Here is a 23,014-nt window from a genome sequence, read left to right on the forward strand (position 1 = left end):
CTGAGCCGACGACAACTTTTAAAGGGCCCGCGACTGGTTCACGCATCCCTAGTGCACTGTCCCAGAAAAGAGGCTTCGAGTCCCAGAAAAGAGGCTTCGAGCCCCAAAAATTAACTCAATGAGGTTCCAGAGGTAAGGACAGGCTTTGGATTCGTCTGGAAATAGCATTGAGGTTCCGAGCGGGCCATTCGCTGAAATCCTATGCTTGGAGCCTGAGCTCACCCCTGGCTAAGGTTGCTAGATTTAGTAAATACAATGCCCGGTAAAATTTGAAAAATAACTCTAACTCCCGAAAATGTGTGATTTATTTTAAAAAGCTGAATACAGGACATTCCAAATGTCCTGACAAAGTCAAGACAAAACTGTTCTATCCGTACGGGATGCCTGGCAATCCTATCACTTGCCCCAGGTGAAGAGAGAAAGTTCTGGAGCTGGGCAGACTTGGGTTCAAGTCCCATTAAGCCATAGAATCACTGTATGACCTTAGAGAAATCACTTTACTTCTCGAGGCCTCCATCTCCTGATCTATAAAATAAAGACAATCATACCGTATAAAGTGCATAGCACAACAGTAAGCACTCTGGATAAATAGGAATTGCTGTCCTTTTTGTCCTTGATCCTTACCTCACACTATACATAAAAATTAACTCAAAATGAATTATATAACCTAAATATAAAAGCTAAACTATAAAACTTCTAGAAGAAAATAGGAGAAACTCTGTCACCTTAGTATAGGCAAAGATTTCTTAGGACTCAAAGAGCATGAATCATAAAATAAAAAATTAAAACTTGGGCTTCATGAAACACTGGGCTGGGTGGTTAGCTTAGTTGTTAGAGTGCAGCCTTATAACCCCAAGGTCACGGTTCAGATCCCATACTGGCCAGCTGCAAAAAAAAAAAGAAAAGATTTAAAATGTCTGCTCTTCAAAAGATACCATCAGGAAAATGAAAAGGTAAACCATGGACCAAGAAAAGAAAATTTTAATACATATATCTGGCAACAGTCTGAATTCCAGATATATAGAATGAGTTCTTACAACCCAGTAATAAGGTAAACAACCCAACTTAAAAATAGGCAAAAGGGGAGGAGCTCTGCTGCCCCGGCCCCAGCCCCAGGCCCTGCTCCTCTGCCCCCCCCCAAAAAATAGGTAAAAGATTCTAACAGATATTTTATAAAAGGAGATATTATATGATATAGTGCCTAATAAGCAATGAAAAGATGGTCAGAATCATTACTCGTCAGAGAAATGCAGATTAAGAACAAATGAGATAATACTATGCTCCAATTAGAAAGGCTAAAATTTGGGCCGAACCCGTGGCGCACTCGGGAGAGTGCGGTGCTGGGAGCGCAGCGGCGCTCCTGCTAATCCTGGTGCACTCACTGGCTGAGTGTGGTGCGGACGACACCAAGCCAAAGGTTGCATGCAATCCCCTTACCGGTCACAAAAAAAAAAAAGGCTAAAATTAAAAGGACTGAAAACACCAAGTGTAGGTGTGAATGTGGAACAACTGAATTTCCGTACACTGCTGATGGGCATGTAAAATAGAACAGCCACTCTGGAATTCAGACTGGCAGTTTCTTGTAAAGTTAAACAGAAATCATATATAGCCCAGCAATCTCATTCCTAAGTATTTATCAAAGAAGAATGAAAACATGTTCACACAAATACCTGTACGTGATTGTTTATAGCAACTTTATTCATAAAAACCAAAAACTAGAAAGTCCAGGAAAGAGATGATGGTAGCTTGGAGCAAGGGGAGAGGAAAAGGGAACAGCTTTTAAAAATTGTATGAGGTGAGAGGTGAAGGGGCAGGAGGAGTCAAGGCAGCGACTAGATTCCTTGTCTGGGCATCTTAGAGATGGGACCAGGGGGGCAGGACCAAGACTCAAAGAAAGGTGTGTACAATTGGTTTCAAACATTCTAAGAAACTCATCACCTGTGAAACAGCCAACATCACCTCTTCCAGGAAGGCCTCCTTGATCACCTACTCTATGGCCACCCCCATCACCGCCAACCTTCCCTGATTTTGTTTTATCCACAGTTCTCATCACCACCTGATATGTTTCTTGTTTCTTTATCGTGTGTCTCCATGAGGGCAGGGACCTTTTTCATCTTGCTCACCACCAGATCCCCAACACCTACTTCAGCACCTAGCACACAGTAGGTGCTCAGGATGAATGAAGCACACCCCTGGAATGGAATCTCCATGAAATCCAAGACTTTTGTTTCAGTACTGCCACATTCCCAGAGCCTCGCACACAGTAGGTACTCACCAAGTGCTTCTTAGATGAATATAACCACAAAAAGACAGTCCTAACCTTCCCACTGGAAGAAGGGTTCCTGGCCCAGCCCTGAGTATGGATTTTCTGGCAGAATGGAGTTTCCCACCAAGCTTCCCACATCCTCTCTTCCGTCCCAAGGCCTTGTAGACCCCTCTGCCATGCAGTCAGCAAATATATATCCCATGCTATGGTGTGTGCCTAATGTGTCACAGTCCTGACTTGGGTCAATGTGTGGGTTGGCTACAGTCAGAGAGAAGGTCTTCTGGCATCTGACCCACAGGCGTGGGGAAATGAGCACTGGGGTTGAGTCAGGGACTCAGCCATGTGATCCTAGGGAAGTCCCCTCCTGCTCTGGGCTTCACTCTGTTTGGAGGAAGGAAGTCTTGTGGACTGTGGAGAATAGATGTTTTGTGGCCCTGGGGAGACACACATGCTTGCGCACACAGTTTCATCAGGGGCATATTCTGTATCCCCACTGTCTGGGCAGTCAGAGCTGTCCAAGCCCCTGACCATGATGACTGGTTCAGGGATGACCGTGTGACCTAAGCCAGGCCAGTGAGGCTCAAACCTGAGACTTTGTTAAGCGGGAGGAGCCTGGATGGGGCAGAGCCTGTCCATCGTGAAGCCAGAGCAGAGGAAGGCTGTGGAGAGAGACAGCTACCTGATGGCAGCACCCGAGCTCCTGGGTTCAACTGTATCTGACAATGGCATGATTCCCAGGGTAGGAAAGGCAAGGTGGAGTTTGCCCAAGTCTAGGTGCCCACCAGGAAAGGAAATCGCCAGGAACGTGGTCATTTGGGCCTTGATGTGGGGGAGAATTAAGGAGGGCTGGGAGTCTTGGCTCTCAGATCCCCTCATGCTAGAGTCAAGGGTTGACATGGGCAAAGGAGGCAGAAACCGGAGAGCAAGAATCCGGCATCTTTTTTTTTTTTTTTTTTCCCTGTTCCTTATTTTTCCAAATTGAGGTGAAATTCACATAACAAGAAATTAACCATTTTAAAGGGAGCCATTCAATGGCATTTAGTACATTTATAATGTTAGGAAACCGCCACCTACATCCAATTCCAGAACATTCTTATCATCCCAAAAGGAAACCCTGTACCCATGAAGCAGTCATTCCCCATCCCCCCAGCTCCTCAAAACCACCAATGTACTTTCTGTCTCTACATAGAAGACATTTCTGGATATTTCGTATAAACGGAATCACAGAATATGTGGCTCTTTGTGGCTGGCTTATATCACTTAGTCTAATGGTTTCGAGGCTCACCCGTGTTGTAGCATGTGCCAGAGCTTCATTCCTCTTTACAGCTGAGTAATATCCCATTGTATGGATAGACCACATTTTGTTTATCTGTATGTCCACTGATGGACCTTAGGTTGTCTCCACCTTCTGGCTACTGTGAATAGCCAGACATCTGTGTGGCTGGGAATGGAAGAGGTACGGAGAAGAGACAGTGAGTCAGAAGACTGGAAAGAGGAATTTGGAAACCAGAACCGGGCTGCGGCCACTGTTACCAAGTCCTGATGATTTTACCTCCAAACCACATCTCATATCCGTCACTTCTCCATCTCTACCACCACTTCCCCACCCGAGGCCACTGTCGTCTCACCAGGTTGGCTGCAGAAGCCTCCTCTCAGGTCTCCCTTCTGCCACTCCAACCCCCACACCCCCTGAATCAATTTTCCGCTGAAGGATCCTCTTAGAACTCACATCAAATCAAGTCATGGCACGGTCTTGCTCAAAGCCTTTCCATGGCTCCCCATTGCCTCAGGAACAAATCCAGACCCCTCCTCTTGAGTGACAAGGCCCTTGTTGTCCTGGCCTCTGGCCACCCCTCCTGTAGCCTCCTCATACATGGTTTCCTCTCCCCCCTGTCCCAGCGGCACCTATCTCTTCCCAGAACGTAACACACTGCAGACCTTTGCACATGCTGATCCCCTTTCCAGAAAATTTCTTCTCACACCCTCCCTCCCCTGGCCACCCTCTACTCATCCTTCACTCAACCGTCACCTCTTCCAGGAAAACATATGACCCCAACCCTTCCCCTCCCACAGAGTCGAATGGCTTTTTTTCTCCAATCAGTTATTCTTTCCACCAATATCTATCGAGCACTACTTTGTCCCAGGCACTAGAGATACAAACTAAAAAGACAGAAAAGTACATGCATGTTCACAGAAGCACTATTCTGCAATAGCCAAAAGGTGGAAACCGTCCAAATGTCCCTCCGTGGATGAACGGGTAAATAAATGTGGTGCATCCCTACAATAGAATATTACACAGCCACGAAGAAGAATGAAATGATCTGTGCAACAACATGGATGAATTTCAAAAATGTGACGCTAAGTGAAAGAAGGGACACAAAACACCACATATTGTATGATTCCATTTATATGAAATGTCCCAACTAGACAAATCCACAGAGACAAAAAGCAGCTGGGTGGTTGCCAGGGGCTGGGGAGGAGGGCACAGAAGCAACTGCTTCGTAGGTACAGGGTTTTACTTTGGGGTAATGGAATTGTTTGGGCACTAGATAGAGGTGCCGCTCAACTGTTCACTGTATTATTTTTTTTAACTTAAAAAAAAATTTGTTTTAAAGATGACCGGTAAGGGGATCTTAACCCTTGACTTGGTGTTGTCAGCACCACACTCTCCCGAGTGAGCCACGGGCCGGCCCTTAAAAATTTTTTTTCAGGGCCGGCCTGTGGCTCACTCGGGAGAGTGTGAGGCTGATAACACCAAGGCCACGGGTTCGGATCCCTATATAGGGATGGCCGGTTAGCTCACTGGCTGAGCGTGGTGCTGACAACACCAAGCCAAGGGTTGAGATCCCCTTACTGGTCATCTTTTAAAAAAAAAAAATCTAAAAAAAAAAATTTTTTTTTCAATTATTCACTTTAAAATGGTTCGTTTTATGTTATGGGAATTTCATCTCAATACATTTTTAAAAAATAGAAAAGCAAAGAAAAGAAAAAGACAAGTGCCCGTGCCCTCCCTGACCGGAGGGAAAAAATAAGGAAGCAAAGTTCATCCAGTATATTAGATGAAATTAGGAGCCAAGGAGAAAAGTAAAGCAGAAAAGAGTAAATGAATTGTACGTGCGGATGGTGGGGCGCCATTTCACTAGGAGGCGCCAGGAGCTTTTGAGTGAAGACCCGAAGGAAGGCGGTAAGAGCACCAGCCCGTGCAGACAGACAGCCGAGCCCGTGCAGACAGACAGCCGAGTCCGTGCAGACAGACAGCCGAGCCCGTGCAGATAGCCGAGCCCGTGCAGACAGCCGAGCCCGTGCAGACAGCCGAGCCCGTGCAGACAGCCGGAGGAAGAGCATTCCTGGCAGAGGGAACAGCGAATACAAAGGCTCTGAGGCAGGCAGCACATCAAGAGGCCAGTATGGCCGGAGCAGAGAGAGGAGAGAGAAGGTCAGGGAGGCCTGTGGGCTCTTCTCAGGAGACTGGGGGGATGAGGAGGATCCCACAAAGGAGATGAGAAGGCTCAGCCAGTGAAGTAGGAGAAAAACTGGGAAGAGCAAACCGTAGGGAGCGTATCTCATGACCCTGTGAAGGACCCTCCCTCCGTAGAAGGCAGGTGCAGGAGAGCAGGGGGTTTGGTCTGCCTTGTTCACCACCGTGTCAGTGCCCGGGCACATAGTAGGTACTCGGTGACTGGGACATGACTCAGTGCCTGAGTTGGTGTCTGCAGGCCCCGCTTTCTGGCATCCAAATCTCAGCCCCCAACCCTTTCCCCTGAGCCATCCCCCTCTTCACTCAGCCACCAGCAGGCAGAACAGTGGTCCAAGCTGGGCAGGGTTTCCTTCCACATGGCTGCTCCACTCCAGAAGTGAGCTGAACCGGCCATCCCAGAGAAGGAACTGAAATTGTCCTCCACCCCAAACATGCTGGCCCAGGCCACACTCAGGACGGGACACGGCGGGAGGGGGAGTGATAAAAAGAGCCAGAGTCCCCCCACTCCTAGAGCCCCCTTCCTCTGGTATATATATGGGAGAAACTGAGGCCCAGGTTGGTGTGTGTGAGTGAATTCTGCAGAAGGTGTAGAGGTCTTGCCAGCTCATCCTGTGGCGTCAAATGTAGGATTTGTGAGCCCTGCTTTAAAAGGTGGCACTGCCAATTTCTTACTTTGTCCTCTTGTCCTTCCATCATTTGTGGGGACTCTCATCTTCCCCCAAAACTCTGCCACACAGTCCTTAATTCCTGGATACTTTCTCCCCAGGGGCAATTTAAACTTCTGAGTTTCACCTGCTGCTCCCCCCTCGCCCCTGCAGGGATCCAAACACATGACCTTGGCATTGTAAGCCTGCACTCTAACCAACTGAGGTACCTGGCCAGCCCCAACTGCTGCTTATTAACAAGCAAGACCTATTGCATACCAGTCCCTTTTACATGGAACCTCACATTGAATCCTCAATCTGCCAGTGTCTTACAGGAAGAGGCAGAGCTGGGGCTCAAACCCAGCCTACTGGACATCAAAGCCCATATTCCTAACCACTTATCCACCTCCACTGCAAATCCAAAGAAGCCTATCCAGGTCCTGCCCCAGCAAACCACACAAACTAACAACCCCCTCCTCTGAGATGAACCACGCCCCTTCCTAAAGCTCAGAATGGTCACAACCTTCAGAATGTATATTAAGTGGGATTCCATTTTCTCCCTGCTATTCAAAGTCAGGACCTGAAGGGAGATAGGGCTGGCAGGCAGAGTCCTTGAGTCACACCCAGCCTAGTAGAAGGGCAGGGGGAGGTCTTGTCTTTGCCCATGAAGCCCCAAACTCATAAAGCAACTTGTAACTGTGCTTTGGGCTGGAAATTAATGGGTTTAATGTGCATAAGTGGGTTCCAGTCCCTGCTCTGCCATTTGCAAGCTGTGTGACCTTCTGCAAATCACTTCACTTCTCTGTGCAGTGGTTTCCTCATTTGTAAAACAGGAAATAACCATGCCCACCTCATAAGGTGTTATGAAGGTTTTCAGAAATTATAGCTAATGTTTACTGAGCATTTGCCGTATGTTTTGCTACTCACAACAACTCTGAGGACTAGGAACGATTTTACCAGCCCCATTTTACAGATAAAGAAAGCAAGACACAGAGAGGTGAAGGGGCTGGACTGAAGTCACAGAGTGAGTGAGCAAGTAGATTTATTTTATTATTTTATCTTTTTGGCAGCCAGCCAGTACAGGGATCTGAATCCTTGACCTTGGTGTTACCAGAAAGTAGATTTAAATCCAGGCAGTCTACACCTTACTGTTCCTCTGGGTAATAATATGAGGGTACTTCAAAAAGTTTCTGGAAGGCCCAGCTCGTGGCTCACTTGGGAGAGTGTAGTGCTGATAACACCAAGTCAAGGGTTAAGGTCCTCTTACTGGTCATCTTTTAAAAAAAAAAAAAATGTGTAGATTTTGGATCCCTGTGCCAACCAGCCACTAAAAAAAAAAAAAAATAGAAGTTCGTGGGAAAATAAAATTGAAAGATACTATGAATCTTTCCATGAACTTTTTGAACTACCCTTGTATGAAACCCTCAGAACAGCATAAATGCTCAATAAATGCTAGGATTTACTACCTTCTGCTTGCAAGTTTTGATTGGCAGTTCAAACATATCTGAGTAATAGAAAAATTTAAAAACAAGTCATCATCTGGGAAATGTGGTGTTTGGGCGTAAAGAAAATCAAAATTCTTAGGGGAATTTTTTTTTCTTGGAGATAAAGGGAGATTTTATTTGTCAAACAGTTTGCAAACCAGGGAGATACAGCCTTTGGTACAAAATAAAATTGCTGCCCCCAGAAATTTTTTGCTGTTTTCTTTTTTTTAAGACTAGTCGAGTGCAGTGGCAAGAAGGGGGAAGAGAGTAGGACAAGGGGTTTGATCCGTGACTGTGGACAATCAATTGAAATAACTTACTACCTTTAGACCAGTCTAATTAAAAACCTTTTTAAAAAATTAATAAAAACTAAAAGATTTTGTTACTAGACATGGGTTCAAATCCCAGCTCAGAATCCAAGTAGCTGTGTGACCTTGGGTAAGTCACTTCACCTCTGTGAGCCTCAGTTTTCTTATCTGGAAAATAGAGATGATACAAGTTGTTGGAAGGATTCAGTGAATTTTGTGGCCCTTCCTAATTTGTCACTATTTATTTAAGGGTTCCGTTATTGATCATCTGTCTCCCAGCATGAAAACAAACACCAAACACCGTGTCTGTTGTGTTCATCATTGTATCCAGAACAGGGCCGGCACATAGCAGGGCTCAACAAATCTCAACCTGAGGGGTAGTGTGTTCTCTTGTCCTCAGGGTGCCACAACTCCTCTTGTCCTGCCTGTCCCCTGGTGCTCCAAACCTCCAACCCCAGGACCATCCCAATCATCCCAATAAACTCAAACAGGACTGCTGCAGACTCCTGTTTCAGGTATGAGGCCCATGAGGGGCCTTCAGGAGATGAAGTGCTAGGAAGACTCATTGGAGTTCTTTGGTAGTTGCCAAGTGGCTAAAAGCTGCATGCAAACAAACTAACCAAAGAGAGAAATGATTGATTCACATGGCTGAGAAGTCCAAGAGAAATTGCTTTCAGATACGGCTGGATCTAGGTGCACAGATTTGGTCATCAGGACTCAGTTTCTGGGGTCTCTGGATTTTGCTTTGCTCTGAGTGGGTTCATTCTCAGACAAGATAGCTCTGGAAGCTCCAAGCTTACATCCTGTCCTCCCAGCTCCGAAAGGAATGGAATGAGACATTTTCTTATCAGACTGCTCTGTCCAAGCCTAGAATTGAGTCTGACTGGCCCTGTGGGGTCACCTGCCCATCCCTGAAACCATCACTGGGGCAGGTGGGAGGGTCGCCTCAGGGAACATCTTGAACTGACATGGTACAGAAAATCAGGTGCTGCTACCAGAACTAGGGGAAGTCTGGCAGCCACAACTGATGGCCACTGATGTCCACCACGGAAAACCACGGCCAGGGAATGGGGCCTAGCCTGGGAGAATGGAGATGTGAGTCTCAGCTGCTCTCCCCACCCCACCCCCATCCCCATGCTCAGCTTCCAGCTTCTGCTTCTAAGAACATTGCCCAATACTGCCCTCTCTCCTCTCTTCGACCCTGTGGCCCCTATTGCCTCAGCAAGGTGAAGTGACTTACTCAAGGTCACACAGTGGGTATATGTGACAGAGCCCAGAGGCACATGCAGGCAGCTGGCCCCAGGGTCCACCTCTTGGCTTGGGAATAAGGCAAGGCTAAGATGCTCTGCTCCAGCATCCCCAGCCCACCCAGCCGAGGGCAGCTGGAGTCTGATTTCTGAAGGGAAGTGACTCAGGAGCCTGAGGCTCTAAAGATAATCTCCTTTCATCTGGGTAACTAATAGCCCTGCAGATGACACTGCAGCCTCTGCCTTATGCCAGCTGCCTCTTCCCTCAACGTTCCTCCCACCCATGGCCCCTGTGGCCGAGGACTGAAATCTTCTGTCTTCCCTCTTGCCACTTTCTGCCCCTCCCGGCGCACCTCCAGATCTCACTCCCCAGAGAGGCCTGCTTACCTTGTCACCATCTCTAAGCACAGAGAGCTTGCCCTGTGTATGTGTATCCATTGGGAGGTCACTCAGTGCCTTCAAGCCTCCTTTGGGTCACCCGAATCCCTGTTCCAGCCACCTGATATTGGCAAGGGGCTCACGTGGCCTCAAGTACAGTGATCCGGGATCACGGAGTGACCTTGGCTGATTTGTGGGTGAGGAGTGACCCACACTCATGTAACATCCTCTGTGGGACCATCCCCAGCCTTGGCCAGGTTGGGGCGTGGGAGATGGGGAGGGTGGAAGAAGAACTTCCCAGCCTCCAGCAGCCCATCTTGGGGTCAAGACCAACCTGGGAGGGTGTTGGAGGGATAGAGAGGATGTATCCCCATACTCCATCCACATTCTCACTCTTCTAGTTAACACTTTTTTTTCACATGTTAAAAATTGAGGTGAAATTCGCATAACCATAAAATTAACCATTTTATTTATTTTTTATTTTTTATTTTATTTATTTATTTATTTATTTTTAAAAGATGACCGGTAAGGGGATCTTAACCCTTGACTTGGTGTTGTCAGCACCACGCTCAGCCAGTGAGCGAACCGGCCATCCACATATGGGATCCGAACCCGGGGCCTTGGTGTTATCAGCACCGCGCTCTCCCAAGTGAGCCACGGGCTGGCCCTAAAATTAACCATTTTAAAGTACAATTTAGTGGCATTTAGTACATTCACCATGTTGTACAACCATCACCTCTATCTAGTTCCAGGACATTTTATCACCCCAAAAGGAAACACCCTACCCATTAGAAGTCACTCCCATTACCCCTCCCCTCCGTCCCTGGCAACCACCAATCTACTCTCTGTGTCTATGGATTTTCCTATTCTGGACATTTCATTTCAATGGAATCATACATTATTTGTCCTTTTGTGTCTGGCTTCTTTCACTTAGCATAATGTGTTCAAGGTTCATCCATCTCGTGGCACATATCAGTACTTCATTCCTTTTTATGGCTGAGTAATATTCCAGTGTATGGATAGACCACATTTTGTTTATCCGCTCATCCATTGATGGACATTTGGGTTATTTCCACCTTTTGCCTATTGTGAGTAGTGCTGCTGTGAACATTCGTGGGCAAGTATCTGTTTGAGTGCCTGGTTTCAATTCTTTTGGACCTATACTTTAGCTAACATTGCTTCTTTTAATGTAGATAGTGGAGGGCAATATTCAGTTGTTCTTGTAACCCACTCCTCAGTGTAAAAGAAAGACCTGAGAACAAGTTTAGCTAATGATAGCATCACTTATTGAGTGTCCTGGGTACGGTGGGTTGAATGTCCCCCAAAAGTTCATGTGTTGGAAACTTGATCCCCATTATAAGAGTGTTAAGAGGGTGGAAAAATCCTGTCTTGGTATTTGAAAGGTAGGGCTTTTAAGAGGTGATTTGATTGTGAGGACTGCCCTCATGAATGGATTAATCTATCCATGGAGTAATGGGTTAATGGTTTAATGGGTTATCAGGAAGTGGTCCGATGGCTTTATAAGGAGAGCAAGTAAGCACATTAACTCTCTTGCTCTGGATACTCTCACCACGTGATACCCTGCGTGGCCACAAGACCCTGTAGAGAGTTCCCACTCAGAAGAAGGCACTTACTAGAGGCACGCCCGGGACTGTGGACTTCCCAGCCTCCAAAACTGTAAGAAATAAATTTAATTTCTTTATAAATTACCCAGTTTCAGATACTCTGTTATAAGCAACAGAAAATGGACTAATACACTGTGTTAAGAGCTTTACACACATAATTTAATTTAATCCTCACAACTACTTTTGAGGTAAGTACTATTCTCATCCCCATTTTGCAGATAAGGAAACTGAGGCTCAGAGAGGTCAAACCAACATGAATGTAACAGAACCAACGCTCCCATCACAAACCAGTGCCTAGAATCACCATCCACCAATATTCATTAAGTATCTACTCTTTCATTTTGTCTCAATGCCTAATATGTGCTGGGCGCTGCGTACTCAGAGATGAGCAAAACACCGAGCCCACCCTGCAGGAGCTCAGGGTCTGGGGTAGTAGACAAGTGGATGAGTGATAGCACCGTAAGGGACAAGCCCACCGTCCCTCAGAGACTCAATACAGGGGAGGCCAGAGGAGACAACGTCCCCAGGGAACTGGGTTAGACTTCAGACAGAGGTCACATTTTAGGCTGTTTTGAAGGATGTATAGGGGTTTTCCAAGCAGAGGGAAGGGAAAGGGAATGCCAGGCAATGGAAACAGTATGAGCAAAGGTCTGGCAGCGTAAAATGGCAGGCGACAGAGAGAAGTCTGGTGTGGTCAGAGTGCAGGTCGTTTGGTGGATGTTGTTGAGGGATGAGGTCATCAGAGATGAGACTGGGAAGGGGATTGGACTGTCAGGCCGAGGAGTTTGAATTTTATTCAGAAGGAAATGGGAGCCATGGAGGGTTTAGAGTGGGGAAGAGACAGGGCACATAGTCAGGTTTGTGCCTGTGAAATAATAATAGTAGTAGTAGACAATGTGTATTGAGTACTCACTGTGTGATAGGGACTTCTACATGAATTATTTTACCTAATTTTCACTACAGTCCTCTAAGGTAGGTTCATTCCTTTATTTCTCTGTGTGTGTGTGTCTCTCTCTCTCTCTCTTTTTTTTTAGTCTTTTTCGTGACCGGTACTGAGCCAGTGAGTGCACCGGCCATTCCTATATAAGATCCGAACCCACGGCGGGAGCATCGCTGCGCTCCCAGCGCCACACCCTCCCGAGTGCGCCACGGGGTCGGCCCATCTCTCTCTCTCTCTCTCTCTCTTAAAAGCTGCTAGCAGGTACAGGGATCAAACTCTAGACCTTGCTGTCATCAACACCACGCTCTAACTGAGCTAACCAGACCTGCTCTTTTTTTTTAAAATTTCTGTCTCTGTCTCTCTGCCTCTCTGTCTCTCTCTGTCTCTCTGTCTCTGTCTCTCTCTGTCTCTGTCTCTCTCTGTCTCTCTCTCTCTCTTTTAGGTTAATTTCTTATCCCCATTTTACAGATGAGAAAACTGAGGCTCAAAGAGCCCCAAATCACTTGCCCAAGGAGACCCAGCACAGAAGCCCAGACCTTAAACCATGCCCAACCCCGTGTTCTCGACTTTTGTGGCCATTTGACGGTGGATTAGAGGCATCCAACCCGGAGCCTGGGAAGCCTCCAGGAAGGCTTGGGGAGAATCCAGGGAGAGAGGTCCTTCTGGGAGGAGGGGTTCGGGAGGATGAAGCTGCGGGGCCTAAGGCTACCCAGGAGGAGGCTCCCGAGCCTCGACCGCCCCTATGCCGCCAGGGGGCGCCAGCGCCCCGCGCAAGCCGCTGCCGCCCGCCGGGCCCGTCTCCTGGGATTCGGGCCAAGCTCCCCCCACTCCAACCCTGGTAAGGAAGGGAAGCTCGTGAGCCCCACGGTGATCGCGGAGCAGGGGTGGGGACGGCTGGACTAACTGGGTTGTATGTCCTCTGCGGAGCTATTAGGGCCTTTAATTACCGGGATTGGAAGTGAATAATTATCTGTGGGGCCTCCGGCCACTGAGTCACTTCCCCCAGAAACCAGATTCCCCGGGCTGGCGGAAGAGGGGGGGGCGGCTGGAGCTTCCCAGGCAGGGCTGGGGACTTGGGGCGGGGGTAGGGGTGGGGTGCGCCGCAGCCGCTGTTTTTGGTCAAGATCAGAACTCTGAAGTCTGAGTGTAATCCCTGCTGGGTCCCTTACCAGCCCTGTGACTCAGGCAGGTCACTTAGCCTCTCTGTACCTCAGTTTCCTCCTCTGTCAAGTGGGGGAAACAACATTCTCTCCTTCATGCAATCGTTGGGAAAAATAAATGGTTAATCCATGTAAAACCTTCAAACAGTGCCTGCCATAACATAATGCTCTAATAGTTAAATTTTTAATTCTATTCTTACTGTTATTATCACTTGGGCATAGTAGGAAGTTAGGAGCTAGGGCTCTGCCATCAGATGGGCCTGGAGTCCAGACCATCTGCTTCCATCACTTACCAGTTGTGTGACCTGGGCAGTCACTTCACTGCTCTGCATCTCAATTCCCTCATCTGAGAAATGGGGAGATTAATAGCAAACCCTTCATTTGGGGTGGAAGGTTAAAATAACACCTGTGATGGTCTCTGCTTGATGCTTCCCTAAATAGAGTCCAGATTGTAAATACTGTCCATCCTTTTGTTTGTCTTTGGTGTCTAGCTGGTATGGGAATCCGAACTCTTGACCTCAGTGTAACAAGGTGGTGCTCTAACCCACTGAGCTAACCTGCCAGACGCTGTTCATCCTTTTGCTAAGGAAGGACTTGTGACAATTTTAAAGCCCAAGGCTCTGGGAGGACAGAAAACAGAACTCAAGCCGAGGGAAGGAAGCAGAGGGAGTAGATGCCATCAGGCACCTGAGCTCAGCAGATTAGACCCTGAGCCCAGGAATCTGGCTTGGGAGTTCTGACTGCCTAAGCAAAAAGAGGAAGGACCCAGTTACGTAATCCTTTTCTGGCCCTGGACAGACCTGTGTTTGCCAAGAACCCTCCTAGCCTCAGCTGGACCCTGATGGATGAGGAAAGTGTTGGTTGGACATTCCAGAGCCTTCTTGAGCTCTGTGTTAGTTACCAATTGCTGTGTAACAAATCACTCCCAAATTTGTGGCTTAAAACAGCAAACCTTTCTTATCTCCAATGCTTTTAGGAATGTAGGTGTGATTTGACTGAGGTTGTGGCTCAGGGTCTGTCATGAGATCGTAGTCAAAAACAGGCTGGGACTGCCCCCATTGGAGGCTCAAATGGGGCTGGAGGATCCATTTCCAAGATAGCACACTCAGCTGGCTGTTGTCAGGAGGAATCTGTTCCTTGTGGGCTGGTGGCAAGAGGCCTCAGTTCCCACTCATGTGGGCCTTTCCATAAAGCAGCTTGAGTGTCCTCATGATGCAGTGGCTGGCCTCTCCCAGAGTGGATGGTCCAAGAGAGAACAAGAAGGAGCCACATGCCTCCTATGACCTAATCCCAGAAGTCAAGTGGTGTCACTCCTGCTTTGTTCTACTGGGTAGAAGTGAGTTATGCAGCCCAGCCCCACTCAAAGGTAGGGAGGTCAGGCTCTACCTTTTCAAGGGAGGTGTGGACAAATTTTAAACCACCATGAGCACCTGTTATATGCCAGGAACTGTGCCAGAACAAATCCCTGGCCTTGTGGAGCTCACCTCCTACTGGAGATGCTGGAAGAGACAGTCAACAAACAAATGAATGATTATAATATAAAGTCTGGGGCAACAAGGGTGAGGGAAAACAGAAGTGGAGTCAGAGGAGAGATAGACAGTGTCAGCCATGGGGAGGGGCTGTTTTAGGGTTGGTGTTCAGGGACCTCCAGGGAGTGAATGAAGTGGAAAGATCTGGTGGAAGGGCATTCTGGGCACAGGGGACAGCCAGTGTCAAGGCCTTGAATTGGGAGTATGAAGGAGAGTTTGAGGAACAGTGAGAAGCGTGTGCTCCAACGTTGTCCCTTGATAACAGTCAGCATGCAGAGATTCACTGCATGCGAACGAGGGACTACGTGTCATTTCCCTTCACCCATCTACCATTATGCCCATTTTACAGACTGGGGACACTGAGGCTCAGAGAGTGGGATTCTCTTGCTGGAGGTCACACAGCAGTGCCAGGATGGGAATCCAGACATGGAAAACTCCAGCACTAGCCATTGCCCAGCTGGGGGGCAGTCCAGGCACCCAGGCCTCTTCCTCACTTGTGGTGCAGGCCTGCAGAAGTACAGTGTACAGATGTGGACACCAAAGCCTCCACTCGCTGGCTGGATGAACTTGGGCAACAGTATTTACTCTCGAGCCTCAGTATCTTCATCTGTAAAATGGATGTGAGGGTCTGTCGTCTACAGGGCTGGTCTCTGTGGCCACCGCTCTTCACAGCCACCCCTTGAGGGACATATGACGTTCACATCCAATTATAGATTATAATTTTTGGCAGTTGGATCCCGGTACTGGGATCCAAACCCTTGATTTGGTGTTATTAGCATCACACTCTACTAATTGAGCTAACCAGCCAGTCCAATCAACATACTTTATTGATCATGTGCTACATGGAAGTGCCCTCTCCTACCTCCCAAGCCCTTAACATAAGTTTTCTTATCAAATTTTCCCCTACAATCCAATGGGGTCAGCCCTGTGACTGTCCCCATTTTGCAGATAGGAAAACTGAGGCCCAGAGAATCTAAGTGACCACGCAGCTAGGAAGATGCTGAACAGAGAATTCTAAACCTGTCTGGATGACCCCAGAGCCTTCATTCTTAATTATGGATCCCCTCAGATAATGGCACCCTCAGACAATCTCACCCCTTGAAGTGGGGAGAGACTCTAATCGGGGCTAATGACTTAACCATTCGGTACCTCACTTTTCTTGTCATAAAATGGGGATAATAATAATAATAATAATAGTAATAGTACCTGTCTCAGGGCTGCTGTGAAGATTAAATGAGTTAACATATGCAAAATGTCCACAGCTGCCCTTCTAGTACAGTACCCACTAGCCACATGTGGCTATTTAACATTTAAATTCATTAACATTAAATTTTTATTTATTTATTTATTTTTTGGCGGCTGGATCTGAACCCTTGACATTGGTGTTATAATACCGTGCTCTAACCAACTGAGCTAACCCACCAGCCCTGGTCCCTCAGGGACACTAGCCACATTTCAAGTGCTCAACTATATTGCATTTATTATCATTAATCTTATGAATATCCTATTGTTTTTTATATGTATTTTTATCCTATCATTTTTTATATTATTAAATATAAAATATGTTTATTTTTACTTAGAGGTATTAATATTAATAGATTTATTATTATATTTATTTTTATTTACAATCACAGCCCTGGTAACTGTTATTGTTATGTTTATTATTACTATTAATATCCTATTGTTATTTGTCTTTGCCATTAATCCTGTAGTAGCTAATAGTACTATTATTATTAATTAGACCTATTAACTAGTTACATTATTATATTGATTGCCATTAGCCCTTTTATTATGAATCCTGTACCAGGTAACTTTTGTTGTTATTCATTATTGTTATTTATATTAATTGTTAATATGAATATTAATAGCATGGATCGTTGTTTATTAATATTTTATTGACTGGTTACCTTTTGTTGGTATCCTTTATTGCCATTAATATTAATAGCATCGATCATTATTAATTTGTTAATATTGTTATTGACTCTTGTTTCGTTACTGTTATGAATCCTGGGAGTCTCCAGCCCCCTAGAACTTGGCAGACAATAGGTGCAGGCTCCTTCGCTTTTTTCACCATAGGAAGGAAGGGCTGTTGGACCTGCACCCCCCGCCCACCCAGACAGCCTCACTTGTTTCCGGGAGCCACTAATCAGTCCTGAGAATCAGAATAAACCTCTTTCTCCCCTCGGGCCTCAGTGACTTACATGGTGGGAGGAGCCCAACTGGCCAGCTCCCCTGCTGAGAAGGTACAGTGAGTGGCCATTCTCAGTTGTGGCACTCTCACACCCAGCGCGTGGTTTGGGGAGGGTTATTTGTCAGAATCCCTTTGCCTTTCTAAGGAAAAACAAAAAGTGGGAAGTCTTTGGATCGCGAACACTGAAACAAGAAACTGGACTCTGGAGGGGATGCAGGGCCAGAAGAAACTAAGCAAGGAAGGAAGCGACATTGGGCCTCAGAGAAATCTGGCAGGCGAGAAGGCTTGAACGTGATTAAAAAGGGGAAGAACCACAAGTCCCCGTTTAAGTCAGCAGAGCTACTGTCTGGGCAGTGAGAGGGAAAGTGCTTGTGGCTGGGAGATTTCAGCTACCATTTGCAATGGCTGAGAACCTGGCTGCTCTGTTGATGCCACCTGGCAGCTGGTGACTGCAGACAAGTAACTGCTCTCTTGGCCTCAGTTTCCCCAATTGTAATAAAGAAATAATATGGGGTTATCAGTTCAGACTTCCTTGCCACCCTCCCTGACTTGTTCCACACCCTGAGATGCTGTGTAGACATCACTGGGACACCTCTTGAGGCGGATGTCAACTCCAGACTTTGTAGCTTGAATCCAAAGTTGAGCAGGTCCTTCTCCTGCTCAAAATCCTCCATGGCTCCCCACTGCCCTCAAAATAATTCCCAAACTCCCTACCAGGCCCTTTAAGACACCATGTGATAGGCCTGCCTTTCCAATTGCATCTCTTCCCATCTACCAGGCTAGGTACCACCACCTTTTTTACTTTCTCCCTTTTTTTTTTTAGGGTTTTTTTGTTTGGTTTGGCTTGGTTTTGACAGCTAGCTGGTATGGGGAGCCAAACCCTTGACCTTGGTGGTACAAGGCTGTGCTCTAACCAAATGAGCTAACTGGCCAGCCTTGACTTTTTTCTAATGCACCAGATGTAGTCCCACCTCAGGACCTTGGCACTTGCTATTCCTTTGGCCTGGAATGCCCTTCCCTCAGACTTTATCATGCTTGTATCCTTCTTGTCCTGGAAGGTCTCAGCTCAAATGTTAGCTCTTCAGAGTTGTCCTCCCTGAGCCCCCAGACTAAGACAGCTCCTCCGCACTCTCCATCCCATAACTGTTTTGTCATCTTCATAATTAGTTATCCCATTTGTTTATTTTCGTGCTCTGGGTCCCCTCACCAGAATATCAGTTCCATGAGGGCAGGGATATTTGTCTGTTTTGTTCACTGCTGAACCCTCACCATGTAGAACAGTGACTGACACATAGTAGGTATTCAATACATATTTGTGGAAAGCACATTTTTGTGGCCTGTTCCTTTGAGGCCATTGGGCACTGGGGATCCTACAGCAAACTAGCTGCCCTCCCCCATAGCTTGGAGTCTGGAAATCCCCACCTTCTGGGGAACCCCTTCCTGTAGCTCCCTGGGCCTATTTGTTTAACCAACACTCCTGTAGCACTTCCGTGACCCAAGCCCCATGCTAACTGCTGTAATGCATTAACCCATTTAATCCTCACTGCAACCCAGTGGGGTGGCATCACTTATTATTTCCATTTCACAGATGAGGAAATTGAGGTGTGGAGAAGTCAAGTCATCTGCCCAAGGCCAGTAAGATGGAGAGGCAGTGGAATGGAGGAGCACGTCTGGGAAGGGTTGATGTGGCCCCTCCAAGCTGGGGGCGTGGGCGACCTGTTTCCTGTTGGGGGAGGAGGAGAAGAGCAGACATTCCTTTCTCCTCTCCCTCTCAAGTGTTGGGAGAAAAGCTGGATGAGAGAATCTTTATGCTCCACCCCAGACCAAGCGGGACACTACTGTCAACCTCACCCCCCCATGTGGACGTAGAGGAAATGTAAGTAGCCCGGGGATAAGCAGAGTGGCAGGGCAGAGGGGCACGGGAAGCAGAGGTCCAGGAGGGCTTCCTGGAGAGAAATGAACTCCTCCTTGAGTTGGGGGACGGGTGGCCTATATGGGCACGGGCTCTGAATGGAGGCAGAACCCAAACGTGTGGGCTGGGGCCGTGGCGGGGCGCCTCAGTAGAGTCGCGGATAGTGGGGGCCTGGTGGGGTTGGGTTCCCGCTCCGGGCGATGATGAAAGCCGCGGTCCCTATTGCAGGGATCAGCCCGGAGGGGGCTGATAAGGCCCTGCAGAAGGGAGTCAGCAGGGGCGCGCCCCCTCGAGGCCAGGCCGCTCGGCCCTGCCCCGCCCCTTTGAGTGGCCCCGCCCCCGCAGCGGTGAGGCTCCCGGCGGCTTACAGGGGGCTAGGTAGGTGGGGCTAAGGTTGCCCCGCCCCTCCGGCGTCCCTTCCTTTTAGGCCGCGCGACGCGAATCGGGTGGGCAAGTTGTGGGCGTGGCTTGAAAAGGTCCCGCCTATCGCCGGCCCGCTCCCTGAGACCCGAGGACCTGGCCAGCCGCTACGGAGCGTGGTTGATAGGCAGGGCAGGCCAGGCTCCGCCCCCAAGGCCTGCCCCCTCCTGCAGTCTCTGGCTCGGGGCGGACCGGGGCGTGGCTCTCTGTGGCCCCACCCCCGCTGTGGTTGCCCTCCCCCGCCGGGCTCCGCTCTCAGCGTGTTCCTCTTTACATAACGGCGCGGGGCGGCATGGGCTCTGGCCACCGCCTCCGCCCGGCTGCCCGCCCGGACTGTCGCGACCCGCGGTGGCGACGGCGGCAGCAGCAAAGTTTCCCCGGCAGCGGCCCGGGAGCGCATCCTCCCGCAACTGTCAAGCGCTGACGGCGGAAATGATGAGGCGCTGGCCATTTTCCGAGCCCGGGTTTCCTGCCTGAGCCCCGCTCGAGCGAGCCGCGAGCGAGGAGCCGGCGCGCGGGAGAGGACGCGCCCGAGGCGGGGGTCCGCCCGCCCCCTCGGGATTTCGGGGGGCCGGGGGCGCGCGACGCCATGGGCCGGCCGGGCCTGCACCCCCCCTCTCTCAGGTAAGCCAGCCTTTCTAGGCGCTCCCCTCCTCCGAGGCTGGGAGGGCTTAAATGGGGAAAGAGGAGGCCCCGTGTGTGTCCAGTTCTGCCCAGTCTCTGCGCCCCCCACAGCAGCCCAAGATATTGTCCTGTGGCTAACTCGGATGGAGGTGTTCGGGGTGACCACTCCCCAGCCCCTGTGACACCCACCCACACACGTGTTGGGAATATAATGAGGGTATAGCTGAGGCAGTGAGAGGAGCTGAGAGAGGATACAGCCAGCACCCCCAGTCCATTCTGAATTAGTGTAGCCAGTGGAGAGCAGCAGCCCCCTCGAATTGTGCCTGGTGAAGAGGGGTCGGGGGTCACTGCTTGGTACCTTGAAAGTGAAAGTAGTCAAGCAGGTTGCGAGAATGGATGAGCCGTTTGGGGGGGGGGTGCGAGCGGGGGAGGATGCGCCGGCCCCTCCCTATTCCCCCGATTCCAGGCCATGTGCCTAATAGGGTAGCGCCCCGATTCAGGAAGCACTTCTGCCCACTCCCTGCATTGCCAAGGTGGCTGGACCAGGCACTCACATGCCACTAAATTTGGGGGTTCACCTGAGTTAGGGATCCCAGAGTTCAGGTCTCTTTAGATTGATACCCTCACAGCCCTGAAGCTCCTGGGGAATCCTTTCACCAAAAAAAGTTCAGAGGGGATGTGGGTCTTATAGGTCAGCACAGCCGGGAGGGTATTTCAGAGGCCTCTAATGCCTGGCATAGAAATCCCCTCCTTTTCCTCCCTCTGGCCAGAGGAGCTGTTTTTGTAGCGGGGGGCGGGGGAGGGGGCAGGGGGACTGCATTTGAGGAACTGGGGAGGGGGTTCTGCCTGCCTGTCCCACTTCTTTTTTTCTTTAGTTTCCTCATTCTCCTGTTTCTCTTCCCCATTCCCGGGCCACTATGATGTAGGTGAGGAGGTCACTGCCTGCAGCTGGGGGCCTCCAGGGAGGGGCATGGCTGGCCAGGCTGAGTGGGAGGAAGTGAAATCTGGCAGAGGGTGGGGGGCTTTGGAGCAGAGGGCCTGGAAAGATGATGTCTGCAGGGCTAAGGTCCAGCTTTGGTGGCAGGAAGTGCTGAGATCTGCCCCACACCCCCTTGCCTGGGAGACAAGCATCCCCTGACACCAGCCAGCTGCCAGGCCTGGCCAGGGCAGCCAGGTCACCTTGTCTCCCCATTTACAGTCCAGCCTCCGGGCCCCTGCCAAAGCAGTGGGCACATGGATCTCCAGGGATGCAGGCACAAGTTGTGTCTGGATTTCCCATCACTGACCTGGCAGCCAAAGTGGAAACAGTTCCTCAGGACCTGCCCTGATGGAGGGAGAGCAGGCAGAGGCCACCTGGGCAGGCTGGGCTCAGGGGATGAGAGGCCCAGGCCCACTGGAGAAGTTGGAAGGGTTTTAGTACACTTTTTCTGAGCTTTTTCCCACAGCCCCCCCTCTGGGAGGGAAAATCCTTCTGAGTGAAAGGGTGAACATTCCTAGAACTTCTGCGTTCCCCATGGACCACAGAGGTGGCCAGCTGGGAATGGGCTGGCCTGAAATATCAGCAGCTAGGGTCTGAGGGCCTTCAGGGGCTCACAGTGGCAGAGGAGGAAAAAGAGGAGGGTATTGGAGGCTGAGCTGTTTTTATTTTGGGGTTTGTTTTTTTTTTTTGATGGCTGGCTGGTGCGGAGATCTGAACCCTTGACCTTGGTGTGGAGGCAGAGGCTTAGATCCTCCCACTGCCTTTTTCCAGCTGAGGTCATGGGCAAGTGATCCTTGTGAACCTTGGTTTCCCCCTATGTAAAATGGGGTAATAACAGGTTTGTGGTGGAGGTTTTAATGAGCCAGCATGGGAAAAGCACCTGCTGCCTGGCACAGAGAAAGGGTGCAATTACAGGTGGTGGTAGTTATTTTTATCATTACCGTCATTAGTGTTATTGTTATTGGCTGTGGAATGTTTGTTCATCAGCATCCCTTGAGCACCTCCTGCATGGGCAGCATTGCAGTTGCCCGAGTCTTCAGGAGAAGAATTCTGAAGACCTGGGCAAGATGAGGTGATAGCACTTCCTGGCTATGAGGCCTTGCTTAACCACCACGGCCTTAGTTTCCCCATCTGTCAATTGGGTGTGATAATAGTACCTAATTCTTAGGGTCATCAGAATCACAAATGAGTGAATTCAGAGTGTGTAGAATGGTTGTTGGGTCAGGAGGAAGAGTGGTAATAATGATGGGGTTGTTATCTTTTTTGTTGTAGATGTTAGTTTTGCTTGTTTTCCTTCCTTATCCCCCTACCCCGAGTCCTCTCAACCCTGGGCTTGATCCTCCTTCTAAAATAAACAGAACTTTCTAATACAAATCAGACCCTGTAGAACTGCTCCAGATGTGGTGGCAGCCTGGGCCCAGCAGCTGCTGGGTTGCCCTGTAGCAGGTCATCGTTTGGGGCTCTTGAATGTGTGGGTCCAGCTGTGCCACCCATGGACATTCTCCATTTCCTGGGTGGAGTCTCCTCGAAGACAGGGGTAGAGGGAGGGCAGAGCTGGAAGCACTTAGGACTTCCTAGCTTCCAGTCCCAATGCCACCTGCCACTGATAAGGGTAGACAGTCTGCCCTTCCCAGCCATGAGGGGTTCAATGAAGGGAATACAGGGGACCTCGTAAGAAGCTGCCCCTTGTCTGGGCCAATACCGCTTCTTTTGCTGAGAAGGCCTTTGGCACCTGGTTTATACATCCCCCACACCCTTCTAAGGGTTGGTTTTCTTGAGGGTCTGCCATTGCTGGTGAATCCTTGGGTTGGTCATTTAACCTCTCTGAG

The 23,014-nt window shown here is 49.1% G+C and overlaps 1 protein-coding gene across 1 annotated transcript in view; it reads left to right on the forward strand.

Annotated features, from left to right (window-relative positions):
* Positions 1 to 20,074: 20,074 nt before the first annotated feature.
* The window catches only part of SH2B3 (SH2B adaptor protein 3), a 34,798-nt gene continuing 31,858 nt past the window's right edge, over positions 20,075 to 23,014 (forward strand). The window contains exon 1 of the mRNA XM_063086217.1: positions 20,075 to 20,206. The gene's annotated coding sequence lies outside the window, so the exon portion shown is untranslated. The remainder of the gene's footprint in view (positions 20,207 to 23,014) is intronic.

Source organism: Cynocephalus volans, chromosome 2 (genome assembly GCF_027409185.1).
Source record: "Cynocephalus volans isolate mCynVol1 chromosome 2, mCynVol1.pri, whole genome shotgun sequence".
NCBI lineage: Eukaryota > Metazoa > Chordata > Mammalia > Dermoptera > Cynocephalidae > Cynocephalus > Cynocephalus volans.